Genomic DNA, 18324 nt, shown 5'->3' on the forward strand with positions numbered 1-18324 from the left:
TTGTTACGTGTCTGCTGCCTTCACTCCGGGTTCGTGTCTACCAGGCCGAACAAGCTGCTCATCTTTTCTTGGTTACCCGTTTTATACCTTGACCCCGTGGTTCGTATGGACGAAGCCCAGCAACCGGCTCCCTTCTTCCTGGTTACCTGTCTTTCGCCTTCACACCGCGTGCGCCTGTCTACCAGGCCGAGCTTGCTGCTCCCCTATTTTTCCTTACCTGTCTTGTGCCTTCACCCCGTTGGGCCTGTCTACCCCCCCCCCCCCGAGCAAGCTGCTCACCTGTTCTTTTTTACGTGTCTGCTGCCTTAACTCCCCGGGGTGTGTCTACCAGGATGAGCAAGCTGCTCACCTTTTCTTTGTTACCCGTTTTATGCCTTGACCCCGTGGGGCGTATTGACGAGGCCCAGTAACCCGCTCTCCTGTTCCTGGTTACCTGTGTTTCGCCTTCACCCCGGGTGGGCCTGTCTACCAGGCCTTTCAAGCTGCTCACCTATTTTTCTTTACATGTCTTCTGCATTCACCACGGGGGCCTGTCCACCATGCCGAGCAAGCTGCTCACCTGTTCTTTGTTACCTGTCTGCTGCCTTCACTCCGGGGGCGTGTCTACAGGCCGAGCAAGCTGCTCATCTTTTCTTGGTTACCCGTTTTATACCTTGACCCCGTGGTTCCTATCGACGAAGCCCAGCAACCCGCTCCCTTCTTACTGGTTACCTGTCTTTCGCCTTCACACCGGGTGGGCCTGTCTACCAGGCCGAGCTAGCTGCTCACCCATTTTTCCTTACCTGTCTTGTGCCTTCACCCCGTGGGGCGTGTCTACCCTGCCGAGCAAGCTGCTCACCTATTCTTTGTTATGTGTCTGCTGCCATAACTCCCGGGGGTGTGTCTACCAGGCTGAGCAAGCTTCTCACCTTTTCTTTGTTACCCGTTTTATGCCTTGACCCCGTGGGGCGTATTGACGAAGCCCAGTAACCCGTTTTCCTGTTCCTGGTTACCTGTGTTTCGCCTTCACCCCGGGTGGGCCTGTCTACCAGGCCTTTCAAGCTGCTCACCTATTTTTCCTTAAATGTCTTCTGCATTCACCACGGGGGCGTGTACACCATGCCCAGCAAGCTGCTCACCTGTTCTTTGTTACGTGTCTGCTGCCTTCACTGGGCGGGGCGTGTCTACCAGGCCAAGCAAGCTGCTCATCTTTTCTTGGTTACCCGTTTTATACCTTGACCCCGTGGTTCGTATCGACGAAGCCCACCAACCCGCTCCCTTCTTCCTGGTTACCTGTCTTTCGCCTTCACACCGGGTGGGCCTGTCTACCAGGCCGAGCTAGCTGCTCACCCATTTTTCCTTACCTGTCTTCTGCCTTCACCCCGTGGGGCCTGTCTACCCCCCGCCGAGCAAGTTGCTCACCTGTTCTTTGTTACGTGTCTGCTGCCTTAACTCCCCGGGGTGTGTCTACCAGGCTGAGCAAGCTGCTCACCTTTTCTTTGTTACCCGTTTTATGCCTTGACACCGTGGGGCGTATTGACGAGGCCCAGTAACCCGCTCTCCTGTTCCTGGTTACCTGTGTTTCACCTTCACCCCGGGTGGGCCTGTCTACCAGGCCTTTCAAGCTGCTCATGTATTTTTCTTTACATGTCTTCTGCATTCACCATGGGGGAGTGTCCACCTTGCCGAGCAAGCTGCTCACCTGTTCTTTGTTACGTGTCTGCTGCCTTCACTGCTGGAGGCCTGTGTACCCGGCCTTTCAAGCTGCTCACCTATTTTTCTTTACATGTCTTCTGCAATCACCACGGGGGGCGTGTCCACCATGCCGAGCAAGCTGCTCACCTGTTCTTTGTTACGTGTCTGCCGCCTTCACTGCGCGGGGCGTGTCTACCAGGACGAGCAAGCTGCTCATCTTTTCTTGGTTACCCGTTTTATACCTTGACCCCGTGGTTCGTATGGACGAAGCCCAGCATCCGGCTCCCTTCTTCCTGGTTACCTGTCTTTCGCCTTCCCCCCTGGGTCGGCCTGTCTACCAGGCCGAGCTTGCTGCTCCACTATTTTTCCTTACCTGTCTTGTGCCTTCACCCCGTGTGGCCTGTCTACACCCCGCCGAGCAAGCTTCTCACCTGTTCTTTGTTACGTGTCTGCTGCCTTCACTACGGGGGGCGTGTCAACCAGGCTGAGTAAGCTGCTCACCTTTTCTTTGTTACCCGTTTTATACCTTGACCCCGTGGTTCGTATCGACGAAGCCCAGCAACCCGCTCCCTTCTTCCTGGTTACCTGTCTTTCGCCTTCACACCGGGTGGGCCTGTCTACCAGGCCGAGCTAGCTGCTCACCTATTTTTCCTTACCTGTCTTGTGCCTTCACCCCGTGGGGCGTGTCTACCCCGCCGAGCAAGCTGCTCACCTATTCTTTGTTACGTGTCTGCCGCCTTAACTCGCAGGGGTGTGTCTACCAGGCTGAGCAAGCTCCTCACCTTTTCTTTGTTACCCGTTTTATGCCTTGACCCCGTTGGGCGTATTGACGAGGCCCAGTAACCCGCTCTCCTGTTCCTGGTTAGCTGTGTTTCCCCTTCACCCCGGGTGGGCCTATCTACCAGGCCTTTCAATCTGCTCACCTATTTTTCTTTACATGTCTTCTGCATTCACCACGGGGGGCGTGTCCACCATGCTGAGCAAGCTGCTCACCTGTTCTTTGTTACGTGTCTGCTGCCTTATCTGCGCGGGGCGTGTCTACAAGGCCGAGCAAGCTGCTCATCTTTTCTTGGTTACCCGTTTTATACCTTGACCCCGTGGTTCGTATGGACGAAGCCCAGCAACCGGCTCCCTTCTTCCTGGTTACCTGTCTTTCGCCTTCACACCGGGTGGGCCTGTCTACTAGGCCGAGCTAGCTGCTCACCCATTTTTCCTTACCTGTCTTGTGCCTTCACCCCGTGGGGCGTGTCTACCCCGCCGAGCAAGCTCCTCACCTATTCTTTCTTACGTGTCTGCTGCCTTAACTCCCAGGGGTGTGTCTACCAGGCTGAGCAAGCTGCTCACCTTTTCTTTGTTACCCGTTTTATGCCTTGACCCCGTGGGGCGTATTGACGAGGCCCAGTAACCCGCTCTCCTGTTCCTGGTTACCTGGGTTTCGCCTTCACCCCGGGTGGGCCTGTCTACCAGGCCTTTCAAGCTGCTCACCTATTTTTTTTACATGTCTTCTGCTTTCACCACGGGGGTGTGTCCACCATGCCGAGCAAGCTGCTCACCTGTTCTTTGTTACCTGTCTGCTGCCTTCACTTCGGGAGCGTGTCTACCAGGCCGAGCAAGCTGCTCATCTTTTCTTGGTTACCCGTTTTATACCTTGACCCCGTGGTTCGTATGGACGAAGCCCAGCAACCGGCTCCCTTCTTCCTGGTTACCTGTCTTTCGCCTTCACACCGGGTGGGCCTGTCTACCAGGCCGAGCTTGCTGCTCCCCTATTTTTCCTGACCTGTCTTGTGCCTTCACCCCGTGGGGCATGTCTACCCCCCGCCGAGCAAGCTGCTCACCTGTTCTTTGTTACGTGTCTGCTGCCTTCACTGCGGGGGGCGTGTCTACCAGGCTGAGCAAGCTGCTCACCTTTTCTTTGTTAACCGTTTTATGCCTTGACCCCGTGGGGCGTATTGCCGAGGCCCAGTAACCTGCTCTCCTGTTCCTGGTTACCTGTGTTTCACCTTCATCCCGGGTGGGCCTGTCTACCAGGCCTTTCAAGCTGCTCATGTATTTTTCTTTACATGTCTTCTGCATTCACCATGGGGGAGTGTCCACCTTGCCGAGCAAGCTGCTCACCTGTTCTTTGTTACGTGTCTGCTGCCTTCACTGCGGGAGGCCTGTTTACCCGGCCTTTCAAACTGCTCACCTATTTTTCTTTACATGTCTTCTGCATTCACCACGGGGGGCGTGTCCACCATGCCGAGCAAGCTGCTCACCTGTTCTTTGTTACGTGTCTGCTGCCTTCACTGCGCGGGGCGTGTCTACCAGGCCGAGCAAGCTGCTCATCTTTTCTTGGTTACCCGTTTTATACCTTGACCCCGTGGTTCGTATCGACGAAGCCCAGCAACCGGCTCCCTTCTTCCTGGTTACCTGTCTTTCGCCTTCACACCGTGTGGGCCTGTCTACCAGGCCGACCTAGCTGCTCACCTATTTTTCCTTACCTGTCTTGTGCCTTCACCCCGTGGGGCGTGTCTACCCCGCCGAGCAAGCTGCTCACCTATTCTTTGTTACGTGTCTGCTGCCTTAACTCCCAGGGGTGTGTCTATCAGGCTGAGCAAGCTGCTCACCTTTTCTTTGTTACCCGTTTTATGCCTTGACCCCGTGGGGCGTATTGACAAGGCCCAGTAACCCGCTCTCCTGTTTCTGGTTACCTGTGTTTCGCCTTCACCCCGGGTGGGCCTATCTACCAGGCCTTTCAATCTGCTCACCTATTTTTCTTTACATGTCTTCTGCATTCACCACGGGGGGCGTGTCCACCATGCCGAGCAAGCTGCTCACCTGTTCTTTGTTACGTGTCTGCTGCCTTCACTGGGCGGGGCGTGTCTACCAGGCCGAGCAAGCTGCTCATCTTTTCTTGGTTACCCGTTTTATACCTTGACCCCGTGGGTCGTATGGAGGAAGCCCAGCAACCGGCTCCCTTCTTCTTGGTTACCTGTCTTTCGCCTTCACACCGGGTGGGCCTGTCTACCTCCCGCCGAGCAAGCTGCTCACCTATTCTTTGTTACGTGTCTGCTGCCTTAACTCCCAGGGGTGTGTCTACCAGGCTGAGCAAGCTGCTCACCTTTTCTTTGTTACCCGTTTTATGCCTTGTCTCCGTGGGGCGTATTGACGAGGCCCAGTAACCCGCTCTCCTGTTCCTGGTTACCTGTGTTTCCCCTTCACCCCGGGTGGGCCTATCTACCAGGCCTTTCAATCTGCTCACCTATTTTTCTTTACATGTCTTCTACATTCACCACGGGGGGCATGTCCACCATGCCTAGCAAGCTGCTCACCTGTTCTTTGTTACGTGTCTGCTGCCTTCACTGGGCGGGGCGTGTCTACCAGGCCGAGCAAGCTGCTCATCTTTTCTTGGTTACCCGTTTTATACCTTGACCCCGTGGTTTGTATGGACGAAGCCAAGCAACCGGCTCCCTTCTTCCTGGTTACCTGTCTTTCTCCTTCACACCGGGTGGGCCTGTCTACCAGGCCGAGCTTGCTGCTCCCCTATTTTACCTAACCTGTCTTGTGCCTTCACCCCGTGGGGCCTGTCTACCTCCCCCCGAGCAAGCTGCTCACCTTTTCTTTGTTACCCGTTTTATGCCTTGACCCCGTGGGGCGTATTGACGAGGCCCATTAACCCGCTCTCCTGTTCCTGGTTACCTGTGTTTCCCCTTCACCCCGGGTGGGCCTATCTACCAGGCCTTTCAATCTGCTCACCTATTTTTCTTTACATGTCTTCTGCATTCACCACGGGGGGCGTGTCCACCATGCCGAGCAAGCTGCTCACCTGTTCTTTGTTACGTGTCTGCTGCCTTCCCGGCGCGGGGCGTGTCTACCAGGCCGAGCAAGCTGCTCATCTTTTCTTGGTTACCCGTTTTATACCTTGACCCCGTGGTTCGTATGGACGAAGCCCAGCAACCGGCTCCCTTCTTCTTGGTTACCTGTCTTTCGCCTTCACACCGGGTGGGCCTGTCTACCAGGGCGAGCTTGCTGCTCCCCTATTTTTCCTTACCTGTCTTGTGACTTCACCCCGTGGGGCCTGTCTACCCCCCGCCGAGCAAGCTGCTCACCTATTCTTTGTTACGTGTCTGCTGCTTTAACTCCCCGGGGTGTGTCTACCAGGCTGAGCAAGCTGCTCACCTTTTCTTTTTTTACCCGTTTTATGCCTTGTCCCCGTGGGGCGTATTGACGAGGCCCAGTAACCCGCTCTCCTGTTCCTGGTTTCCTGTGTTTCGCCTTCACCCCGGGTGGGCCTGTCTACCAGGCCTTTCAAGATGCTCACCTATTTTTCTTTACATGTCTTCTGCATTCACCACGGGGGCCTGTCCACCATGCCGAGCAAGCTGCTCACCTGTTCTTTGTTACCTGTCTGCTGCCTTCACTCCGGGGGCGTGTCTACCAGGCCGAGCAAGCTGCTCATCTTTTCTTGGTTACCCGTTTTATACCTTGACCCCGTGGTTCCTATCGACGAAGCCCAGCAACCCGCTCCCTTCTTCCTGGTTACCTGTCTTTCGCCTTCACACCGGGTGGGCCTGTCTACCAGGCCGAGCTAGCTGCTCACCCATTTTTCCTTACCTGTCTTGTGCCTTCACCCCGTGGAGCGTGTCTACCCTGCCGAGCAAGCTGCTCACCTATTCTTTGTTATGTGTCTGCTGCCATAACTCCCGGGGGTGTGTCTACCAGGATGAGCAAGCTTCTCACCTTTTCTTTGTTACCCGTTTTATGCCTTGACCCCGTGGGGCGTATTGACGAGGCCCAGTAACCCGCTCTCCTGTTCCTGGTTACCTGTGTTTCGCCTTCACCCCGGGTGGGCCTGTCTACCAGGCCTTTCAAGCTGCTCACCTATTTTCCCTTAAATGTCTTCTGCATTCACCACGGGGGCGTGTACACCATGCCCAGCAAGCTGCTCACCTGTTCTTTGTTACGTGTCTGCTGCCTTCACTGCGGGGGGCGTGTCTACCAGGCCGAGCATGCTGTTCATCTTTTCTTGGTTACCCGTTTTATACCTTGACCCCGTGGTTCGTATCGACGAAGCCCAGCAACCCGCTCCCTTCTTCCTGGTTACCTGTCTTTCGCCTTCACACCGGGTGGGCCTGTCTACCAGGCCGAGCTAGCTGCTCACCTATTTTTCCTTACCTGTCTTGTGCCTTCACCCCGTGGGGCGTGTCTACCCCGCCGAGCAAGCTGCTCACCTATTCTTTGTTACGTGTCTGCTGCCTTAACTCCCGGGGGTGTGTCTACCAGGCTGAGAAAGCTGCTCACCTTTTCTTTGTTACCCGTTTTATGCCTTGACCCCGTGGGGCGTATTGACGAGGCCCAGTAACCCGCTCTCCTGTTCCTGGTTACCTGGGTTTCCCCTTCACCCCGGGTGGTCCTGTCTACCAGGCCTTTCAAGCTGCTCACCTATTTTTCTTTACATGTCTTCTACATTCACCACGGGGGGCATGTCCACCATGGCGAGCAAGCTGCTCACCTGTTCTTTGTTACGTGTCTGCTGCCTTCACTGGGCGGGGCGTGTCTACCAGGCCGAGCAAGCTGCTCATCTTTTCTTGGTTACCCGTTTTATACCTTGACCCCGTGGTTTGTATGGACGAAGCCAAGCAACCGGCTCCCTTCTTCCTGGTTACATGTCTTTCTCCTTCACACCGGGTGGGCCTGTCTACCAGGCCGAGCTTGCTGCTCCCCTATTTTACCTAACCTGTCTTGTGCCTTCACCCCGTGGGGCCTCTCTACCTCCCCCCGAGCAAGCTGCTCACCTTTTCTTTGTTACCCGTTTTATGCCTTGACCCCGTGGGGCGTATTGACGAGGCCCAGTAACCCGCTCTCCTGTTCCTGGTTACCTGTGTTTCCCCTTCACCCCGGGTGGGCCTATCTACCAGGCCTTTCAATCTGCTCACCTATTTTTCTTTACATGTCTTCTGCATTCACCACGGGGGGCGTGTCCACCATGCCGAGCAAGCTGCTCACCTGTTCTTTGTTACGTGTCTGCTGCCTTCTCGGCACGGGGCGTGTCTACCAGGCCGAGCAAGCTCCTCATCTTTTCTTGGTTACCCGTTTTATACCTGGACCCCGTGGTTCGTATGGACGAAGCCCAGCAACCGGCTCCCTTCTTCTTGGTTACCTGTCTTTCGCCTTCACACCGGGTGGGCCTGTCTACCAGGGCGAGCTTGCTGCTCCCCTATTTTTCCTTACCTGTCTTGTGACTTCACCCCGTGGGGCCTGTCTACCCCCCGCCGAGCAAGCTGCTCACCTATTCTTTGTTACGTGTCTGCTGCTTTAACTCCCCGGGGTGTGTCTACCAGGCTGAGCAAGCTGCTCACCTTTTCTTTGTTACCCGTTTTATGCCTTGTCCCCGTGGGGCGTATTGACGAGGCCCAGTAACCCGCTCTCCTGTTCCTGGTTTCCTGTGTTTCGCCTTCACCCCGGGTGGGCCTGTCTACCAGGCCTTTCAAGATGCTCACCTATTTTTCTTTACATGTCTTCTGCATTCACCACGGGGGCCTGTCCACCATGCCGAGCAAGCTGCTCACCTGTTCTTTGTTACCTGTCTGCTGCCTTCACTCCGGGGGCGTGTCTACCAGGCTGAGCAAGCTGCTCATCTTTTCTTGGTTACCCGTTTTATACCTTGACCCCGTGGTTCGTATCGACGAAGCCCAGCAACCCGCTCCCTTCTTCCTGGTTACCTGTCTTTCGCCTTCACACCGGGTGGGCCTGTCTACCAGGACGAGCTAGCTGCTCACCCATTTTTCCTTACCTGTCTTGTGCCTTCACCCCGTGGGGCGTGTCTACCCTGCCGAGAAAGCTGCTCACCTATTCTTTGTTATGTGTCTGCTGCCATAACTCCCGGGGGTGTGTCTACCAGGCTGAGCAAGCTTCTCACCTTTTCTTTGTTACCCGTTTTCTGCCTTGACCCCGTGGGGCGTATTGACGAGGCCCAGTAACCCGCTCTCCTGTTCCTGGTTACCTGTGTTTCGCCTTCACCCCGGGTGGGCCTGTCTACCAGGCCTTTCAAGCTGCTCATGTATTTTTCTTTACATGTCTTCTGCATTCACCACGGGGGCGTGTCCACCATGCCGAGCAAGCTGCTCACCTGTTCTTTGTTACCTGTCTGCTGCCTTCACTCCGGGGGCGTGTCTACCAGGCCGAGCAAGCTACTCATCTTTTCTTGGTTACCCGTTTTATACCTTGACCCCGTGGTTCGTATCGACGAATCCCACCAACCCGCTCCCTTCTTCCTGGTTACCTGTCTTTCGCCTTCACACCGGGTGGGCCTGTCTACCAGGCCGAGCTAGCTGCTCACCTATTTTTCCTTACCTGTCTTGTGCCTTCACCCCGTGGGGCCTGTCTACCCCCCGCCGAGCAAGCTGCTCACCTGTTCTTTTTTACGTGTCTGCTGCCTTAACTCCCCGGGGTGTGTCTACCAGGCTGAGCAAGCTGCTCACCTTTTCTTTGTTACCCGTTTTATGCCTTGACACCGTGGGGCGTATTGACGAGGCCCAGTAACCCGCTCTCCTGTTCCTGGTTACCTGTGTTTCGCCTTCACCCCGGGTGGGCCTGTCTACCAGGCCTTTCAAGCTGCTCACCTATTTTTCTTTACATGTCTTCTGCATTCACCACGGGGGCCTGTCCACCATGCCGAGCAAGCTGCTCACCTGTTCTTTGTTACCTGTCTGCTGCCTTCACTCCGGGGGCGTGTCTACCAGGCCGAGCAAGCTGCTCATCTTTTCTTGGTTACCCGTTTTATACCTTGACCCCGTGGTTCCTATCGACGAAGCCCAGCAACCCGCTCCCTTCTTACTGGTTACCTGTCTTTCGCCTTCACACCGGGTGGGCCTGTCTACCAGGCCGAGCTAGCTGCTCACCCATTTTTCCTTACCTGTCTTGTGCCTTCACCCCGTGGGGCGTGTCTACCCTGCCGAGCAAGCTGCTCACCTATTCTTTGTTATGTGTCTGCTGCCATAACTCCCGGGGGTGTGTCTACCAGGCTGAGCAAGCTTCTCACCTTTTCTTTGTTACCCGTTTTATGCCTTGACCCCGTGGGGCGTATTGACGAAGCCCAGTAACCCGTTTTCCTGTTCCTGGTTACCTGTGTTACGCCTTCACCCCGGGTGGGCCTGTCTACCAGGCCTTTCAAGCTGCTCACCTATTTTTCCTTAAATGTCTTCTGCATTCACCACGGGGGCGTGTACACCATGCCCAGCAAGCTGCTCACCTGTTCTTTGTTACGTGTCTGCTGCCTTCACTGGGCGGGGCGTGTCTACCAGGCCGAGCAAGCTGCTCATCTTTTCTTGGTTACCCGTTTTATACCTTGACCCCGTGGTTCGTATCGACGAAGCCCACCAACCCGCTCCCTTCTTCCTGGTTACCTGTCTTTCGCCTTCACACCGCGTGGGCCTGTCTACCAGGCCGAGCTAGCTGCTCAACCATTTTTCCTTACCTGTCTTCTGCCTTCACCCCGTGGGGCCTGTCTATCCCCCGCCGAGCAAGTTGCTCACCTGTTCTTTGTTACGTGTCTGCTGCCTTAACTCCCCGGGGTGTGTCTACCAGGCTGAGCAAGCTGCTCACCTTTTCTTTGTTACCCGTTTTATGCCTTGACACCGTGGTGCGTATTGACGAGGCCCAGTAACCCGCTCTCCTGTTCCTGGTTACCTGTGTTTCACCTTCACCCCGGGTGGGCCTGTCTACCAGGCCTTTAAAGCTGCTCATGTATTTTTCTTTACATGTCTTCTGCATTCACCATGGGGGAGTGTCCACCTTGCCGAGCAAGCTGCTCACCTGTTCTTTGTTACGTGTCTGTTGCCTTCACTGCTGGAGGCCTGTGTACCCGGCCTTTCAAGCTGCTCACCTATTTTTCTTTACATGTCTTCTGCAATCACCACGGGGGGCGTGTCCACCATGCCGAGCAAGCTGCTCACCTGTTCTTTGTTACGTGTCTGCTGCCTTCACTGCGCGGGGCGTGTCTACCAGGACGAGCAAGCTGCTCATCTTTTCTTGGTTACCCGTTTTATACCTTGACCCCGTTTTTCGTATGGACGAAGCCCAGCAACCGGCTCCCTTCTTCCTGGTTACCTGTCTTTCGCCTTCCCCCCTGGGTCGGCCTGTCTACCAGGCCGAGCTTGCTGCTCCACTATTTTTCCTTACCTGTCTTGTGCCTTCACCCCGTGTGGCCTGTCTACACCCCGCCGAGCAAGCTGCTCACCTGTTCTTTGTTACGTGTCTGCTGCCTTCACTGCGGGGGGCGTGTCAACCAGGCTGAGTAAGCTGCTCACCTTTTCTTTGTTACCCGTTTTATACCTTGACCCCGTGGTTCGTATCGACGAAGCCCAGCAACCCGCTCCCTTCTTCCTGGTTACCTGTCTTTCGCCTTCACACCGGGTGGGCCTGTCTACCAGGCCGAGCTAGCTGCTCACCTATTTTTCCTTACCTGTCTTGTGCCTTCACCCCGTGGGGCGTGTCTACCCCGCCGAGCAAGCTGCTCACCTATTCTTTGTTACGTGTCTGCCGCCTTAACTCGCAGGGGTGTGTCTACCAGGCTGAGCAAGCTCCTCACCTTTTCTTTGTTACCCGTTTTATGCCTTGACCCCGTTGGGCGTATTGACGAGGCCCAGTAACCCGCTCTCCTGTTCCTGGTTAGCTGTGTTTCCCCTTCACCCCGGGTGGGCCTATCTACCAGGCCTTTCAATCTGCTCACCTATTTTTCTTTACATGTCTTCTGCATTCACCACGGGGGGCGTGTCCACCATGCCGAGCAAGCTGCTCACCTGTTCTTTGTTACGTGTCTGCTGCCTTATCTGCGCGGGGCGTGTCTACAAGGCCGAGCAAGCTGCTCATCTTTTCTTGGTTACCCGTTTTATACCTTGACCCCGTGGTTCGTATGGACGAAGCCCAGCAACCGGCTCCCTTCTTCCTGGTTACCTGTCTTTCGCCTTCACACCGGGTGGGCCTGTCTACTAGGCCGAGCTAGCTGCTCACCCATTTTTCCTTACCTGTCTTGTGCCTTCACCCCGTGGGGCGTGTCTACCCCGCAGAGCAAGCTGCTCACCTATTCTTTCTTACGTGTCTGCTGCCTTAACTCCCAGGGGTGTGTCTACCAGGCTGAGCAAGCTGCTCACCTTTTCTTTGTTACCCGTTTTATGCCTTGACCCCGTGGGGCGTATTGACGAGGCCCAGTAACCCGCTCTCCTGTTCCTGGTTACCTGGGTTTCGCCTTCACCCCGGGTGGGCCTGTCTACCAGGCCTTTCAAGCTGCTCACCTATTTTTTTTACATGTCTTCTGCATTCACCACGGGGGTGTGTCCACCATGCCGAGCAAGCTGCTCACCTGTTCTTTGTTACCTGTCTGCTGCCTTCACTTCGGGAGCGTGTCTACCAGGCCGAGCAAGCTGCTCATCTTTTCTTGGTTACCCGTTTTATACCTTGACCCCGTGGTTCGTATGGAGGAAGCCCAGCAACCGGCTCCCTTCTTCCTGGTTACCTGTCTTTCGCATTCACACCGGGTGGGCCTGTCTACCAGGCCGAGCTAGCTGCTCACCTATTTTTCCTTACCTGTCTTCTGCCTTCACCCCGTGGGGCCTGTCTACCCCCCGCCAAGCAAGCTGCTCACCTGTTCTTTGTTACGTGTCTGCTGCCTTAACTCCCCGGGGTGTGTCTACCAGGCTGAGCAAGCTGCTCACCTTTTCTTTGTTACCCGTTTTATGCCTTGACACCGTGGGGCGTATTGACGAGGCCCAGTAACCCGCTCTCCTGTTCCTGGTTACCTGTGTTTCACCTTCACCCCGGGTGGGCCTGTCTACCAGGCCTTTCAAGCTGCTCATGTATTTTTCTTTACATGTCTTCTGCATTCACCATGGGGGAGTGTCCACCTTGCCGAGCAAGCTGCTCACCTGTTCTTTGTTACGTGTCTGCTGCCTTCACTGCGCGGGGCGTGTCTACCAGGACGAGCAAGCTGCTCATCTTTTCTTGGTTACCCGTTTTATACCTTGACCCCGTGGTTCGTATGGACAAAGCCCAGCAACCGGCTCCCTTCTTCCTGGTTACCTGTCTTTCGCCTTCACACCGGGTGGGCCTGTCTACAAGGCCGAGCTAGCTGCTCACCTATTTTTCCTTACCTGTCTTGTGCCTTCACCCCGTGGGGCGTGTCTACCCCGCCGAGCAAGCTGCTCACCTATTCTTTGTTACGTGTCTGCTGCCTTAACTCCCAGGGGTGTGTCTACCAGGCTGAGCAAGCTCCTCACCTTTTCTTTGTTACCCGTTTTATGCCTTGACCCCGTTGGGCGTATTGACGAGGCCCAGTAACCCGCTCTCCTGTTCCTGGTTACCTGTGTTTCCCCTTCACCCCGGGTGGGCCTATCTACCAGGACTTTCAATCTGCTCACCTATTTTTCTTTACATGTCTTCTGCATTCACCACGGGGGCGTGTCCACCATGCCGAGCAAGCTGCTCACCTGTTCTTTGTTACGTGTCTGCTGCCTTCACTGGGCGGGGCGTGTCTACCAGGACGAGCAAGCTGCTCATCTTTTCTTGGTTACCCGTTTTATACCTTGACCCCGTGGTTCGTATGGAGGAAGCCCAGCAACCGGCTCCCTTCTTCCTGGTTACCTGTCTTTCGCCTTCACACCGGGTGGGCCTGTCTACCAGGCCGAGCTAGCTGCTCACCTATTTTTCCTTACCTGTCTTGTGCCTTCACCCCGTGGGGCATGTCTACCCCGCCGAGCAAGCTGCTCACCTATTCTTTCTTACGTGTCTGCTGCCTTAACTCCCAGGGGTGTGTCTACCAGGCTGAGGAAGCTGCTCACCTTTTCTTTGTTACCCGTTTTATGCCTTGACCCCGTGGGGCGTATTGACGAGGCCCAGTAACCCGCTCTATTGTTCCTGGTTACCTGGGTTTTGCCTTCACCACGTGTGGGCCTGTCTACCAGGCCTTTCAAGCTGCTCACCTATTTTTCTTTACATGTCTTCTGCATTCACCACGGGGGGCGTGTCCACCATGCCGAGCAAGCTGCTCACCTGTTATTTGTTACGTGTCTGCTGCCTTCACTGGGCGGGGCGTGTCTACCAGGACGAGCAAGCTGCTCATCTTTTCTTGGTTACCCGTTTTATACCTTGACCCCGTGGTTCGAATGGAGGAAGCCCAGCAACCGGCTCCCTTCTTCCTGGTTACCTGTCTTTCGCCTTCACACCGGGTGGGCCTGTCTACCAGGCCGAGCTAGCTGCTCACCTATTTTTCCTTACCTGTCTTGTGCCTTCACACCGTGGGGCGTGTCTACCCCGCCGAGCAAGCTGCTCACCTGTTCTTTGTTACGTGTCTGCTGCCTTAACTCCCCGGGGTGTGTCTACCAGGCTGAGCAAGCTGCCCCCCTTTTGTTTGTTACCCGTTTTATGCCTTGACCCCGTGGGGCGTATTGACGAGGCCCAGTAACCCGCTCTCCTGTTCCTGGTTACCTGTGTTTCACCTTCACCCCGGGTGGGTCTGTCTACCAGGCCTTTCAAGCTGCTCATGTATTTTTCTTTACATGTCTTCTGCATTCACCATGGGGGAGTGTCCACCTTACCGAGCAAGCTGCTCACCTGTTCTTTGTTTCGTGTCTGCTGCCTTCACTGCGGGAGGCCTGTGTACCCGGCCTTTCAAGCTGCTCACCTATTTTTCTTTACATGTCTTCTGCATTCACCAAGGGGGGCGTGTCCACCATGCCGATCAAGCTGCTCACCTGTTCTTTGTTACGTGTCTGCTGCCTTCACTGCGCGGGGCGTGTCTACCAGGCCGAGCAAGCTGCTCATCTTTTCTTGGTTACCCGTTTTATACCTTGACCCCGTGGTTCGTATGGACGAAGCCCAGACACCGGCTCCCATCTTCCTGGTTACCTGTCTTTCGCCTTCACACCGGGTGGGCCTGTCTACCAGGCCGAGCTTGCTGCTCCCCTACTTTTCCTTACCTGTCTTGTGCCTTCACCCCGTGGGGCCTGTCTACCCGCCGCCGAGCAAGCTGCTCACCTGTTCTTTGTTACGTGTCTGCTGCCTTCACTGCGGGGGGCGTGTCAACCAGGCTGAGAAAGCTGCTCACCTTTTCTTTGTTAACCGTTTTATGCCTTGACCCCGTGGGGCGTATTGCCGAGGCCTAGTAACCCGCTCTCCTGTTCCTGGTTACCTGTGTTTCACCTTCACCCCGGGTGGGCCTGTCTACCAGGCCTTTCAAGCTGCTCATGTATTTTTCTTTACATGTCTTCTGCATTCACCATGGGGGAGTGTCCACCTTGCCGAGCAAGCTGCTCACGTGTTCTTTGTTACGTGTCTGCTGCCTTCACTGCGGGAGGCCTGTTTACCCGGCCTTTCAAACTGCTCACCTATTTTTCTTTACATGTCTTCTGCATTCACCACGGGGGGCGTGTCCACCATGCCGAGCAAGCTGCTCACCTGTTCTTTGTTACGTGTCTGCTGCCTTCACTGCGCGGGTCGTGTCTACCAGGCCGAGCAAGCTGCTCATCTTTTCTTGGTTACCCGTTTTATACCTTGACTCCGTGGTTCCTATCGACGAAGCCCAGCAACCCGCTCCCTTCTTCCTGGTTACCTGTCTTTCGCCTTCAAACCGTGTGGGCCTGTCTACCAGGCCGAGCTAGCTGCTCATCTTTTCTTGGTTACCCGTTTTATACCTTGACCCCGTGGGTCGTATGGAGGAAGCCCAGCAACCGGCTCCCTTCTTCTTGGTTACCTGTCTTTCGCCTTCACACCGGGTGGGCCTGTCTACCAGGCCGAGCTTGCTGCTCCCCTATTTTTCCTTACCTGTCTTGTGCCTTCACCCCGTTGGGCCTGTCTACCCCCCGCCGAGCAAGCTGCTCACCTATTCTTTGTTACGTGTCTGCTGCCTTAACTCCCAGGGGTGTGTCTACCAGGCTGAGCAAGCTGCTCACCTTTTCTTTGTTACCCGTTTTATGCCTTGTCCCCGTGGGGCGTATTGACGAGGCCCAGTAACCCGCTCTCCTGTTCCTGGTTACCTGTGTTTCCCCTTCACCCCGGGTGGGCCTATCTACCAGGCCTTTCAATCTGCTCACCTATTTTTCTTTACATGTCTTCTACATTCACCACGGGGGGCATGTCCACCATGCCGAGCAAGCTGCTCACCTGTTCTTTGTTACGTGTCTGCTGCCTTCACTGGGCGGCGCGTGTCTACCAGGCCGAGCAAGCTGCTCATCTTTTCTTGGTTACCCGTTTTATACCTTGACCCCGTGGTTTGTATGGACGAAGCCAAGCAACCGGCTCCCTTCTTCCTGGTTACCTGTCTTTCTCCTTCACACCGGGTGGGCCTGTCTACCAGGCCGAGCTTGCTGCTCCCCTATTTTACCTAACCTGTCTTGTGCCTTCACCCCGTGGGGCCTGTCTACCTCCCCCCGAGCAAGCTGCTCACCTTTTCTTTGTTACCCGTTTTATGCCTTGACCCCGTGGGGCGTATTGACGAGGCCCAGTAACCCGCTCTCCTGTTCCTGGTTTCCTGTGTTTCGCCTTCACCCCGGGTGGGCCTGTCTACCAGGCCTTTCAAGATGCTCACCTATTTTTCTTTACATGTCTTCTGCATTCACCACGGGGGCCTGTCCACCATGCCGAGCAAGCTGCTCACCTGTTCTTTGTTACCTGTCTGCTGCCTTCACTCCGGGGGCGTGTCTGCCAGGCCGAGCAAGCTGCTCATCTTTTCTAGGTTACCCGTTTTATACCTTGACCCCGTGGTTCGTATCGACGAAGCCCAGCAACCCGCTCCCTTCTTCCTGGTTACCTGTCTTTCGCCTTCACACCGGGTGGGCCTGTCTACCAGGCCGAGCTAGCTGCTCACCCATTTTTCCTTACCTGTCTTGTGCCTTCACCCCGTGGGGCGTGTCTACCCTGCCGAGCAAACTGCTCACCTATTCTTTGTTATGTGTCTGCTGCCATAACTCCCGGGGGTGTGTCTACCAGGCTGAGCAAGCTTCTCACCTTTTCTTTGTTACCCGTTTTATGCCTTGACCCCGTGGGGCGTATTGACGAGGCCCAGTAACCCGCTCTCCTGTTCCTGGTTACCTGTGTTTCACCTTCACCCCGGGTGGGCCTGTCTACCAGGCCTTTCAAGCTGCTCACCTATTTTCCCTTAAATGTCTTCTGCATTCACCACGGGGGCGTGTACACTATGCCCAGCAAGCTGCTCACCTGTTCTTTGTTACGTGTCTGCTGCCTTCACTGGGCGGGGCGTGTCTAGAGGGCCGAGCAAGCTGCTCATCTTTTCTTGGTTACCCGTTTTATACCTTGACCCCGTGGTTCGTATCGACGAAGCCCACCAACCCGCTCCCTTCTTCCTGGTTACCTGTCTTTCGCCTTCACACCGGGTGGGCCTGTCTACCAGGCCGAGTTAGCTGCTCACCTATTTTTCCTTACCTGTCTTCTGCCTTCACCCCGTGGGGCCTGTCTACCCCCTGCCGAGCAAGCTGCTCACCTGTTCTTTGTTACGTGTCTGCTGCCTTAACTCCCCGGGGTGTGTCTACCAGGCTGAGCAAGCTGCTCACCTTTTCTTTGTTACCCGTTTTATGCCTTGACACCGTGGGGCGTATTGACGAGGCCCAGTAACCCGCTCTCCTGTTCCTGGTTACCTGTGTTTCACATTCACCCCGGGTGGGCCTGTCTACCAGGCCTTTCAAGCTGCTCATGTATTTTTCTTTACAGGTCTTCTGCATTCACCACGGGGGCGTGTCCACCATGCCGAGCAAGCTGCTCACCTGTTCTTTGTTACCTGTCTGCTGCCTTCACTCCGGGGGCGTGTCTACCAGGCCGAGCAAGCTACTCATCTTTTCTTGGTTACCCGTTTTATACCTTGACCCCGTGGTTCGTATCGACGAAGCCCACCAACCCGCTCCCTTCTTCCTGGTTACCTGTCTTTCGCCTTCACACCGGGTGGGCCTGTCTACCAGGCCGAGCTAGCTGCTCACCTATTTTTCCTTACCTGTCTTGTGCCTTCATCCCGTGGGGCCTGTCTACCCCCCGCCGAGCAAGCTGCTCACCTGTTCTTTGTTACGTGTCTGCTGCCTTAACTCCCCGGGGTGTGTCTACCAGGCTGAGCAAGCTGCTCACCTTTTCTTTGTTACCCGTTTTATGCCTTGACCCCGTGGGGCGTATTGACGAGGCCCAGTAACCCGCTCTCCTGTTCCTGGTTACCTGGGTTTCGCCTTCACCCCGGGTGGGCCTGTCTACCAGGCCTTTCAAGCTGCTCACCTATTTTTTTTACATGTCTTCTGCATTCACCACGGGGGCGTGTCCACCATGCCGAGCAAGCTGCTCACCTGTTCTTTGTTACCTGTCTGCTTCCTTCACTTCAGGAGCGTGTCTACCAGGCCGAGCAAGCTGCTCATCTTTTCTTGGTTACCCGTTTTATACCTTGACCCCGTGGTTCGTATGGAGGAAGCCCAGCAACCGGCTCCCTTCTTCCTGGTTACCTGTCTTTCGCCTTCACACCGGGTGGGCCTGTCTACCAGGCCGAGCTAGCTGTTCACCTATTTTTCCTTACCTGTCTTCTGCCTTCACCCCGTGGGGCCTGTCTACCCCCCGCCAAGCAAGCTGCTCACCTGTTCTTTGTTACGTGTCTGCTGCCTTAACTCCCCGGGGTGTGTCTACCAGGCTGAG

The sequence above is a fragment of the Furipterus horrens genome, unplaced genomic scaffold, assembly GCF_987537825.1.
Source record: "Furipterus horrens unplaced genomic scaffold, mFurHor1.1.pri manual_scaffold_32, whole genome shotgun sequence".
Classification (NCBI taxonomy): Eukaryota; Metazoa; Chordata; class Mammalia; order Chiroptera; family Furipteridae; genus Furipterus; species Furipterus horrens.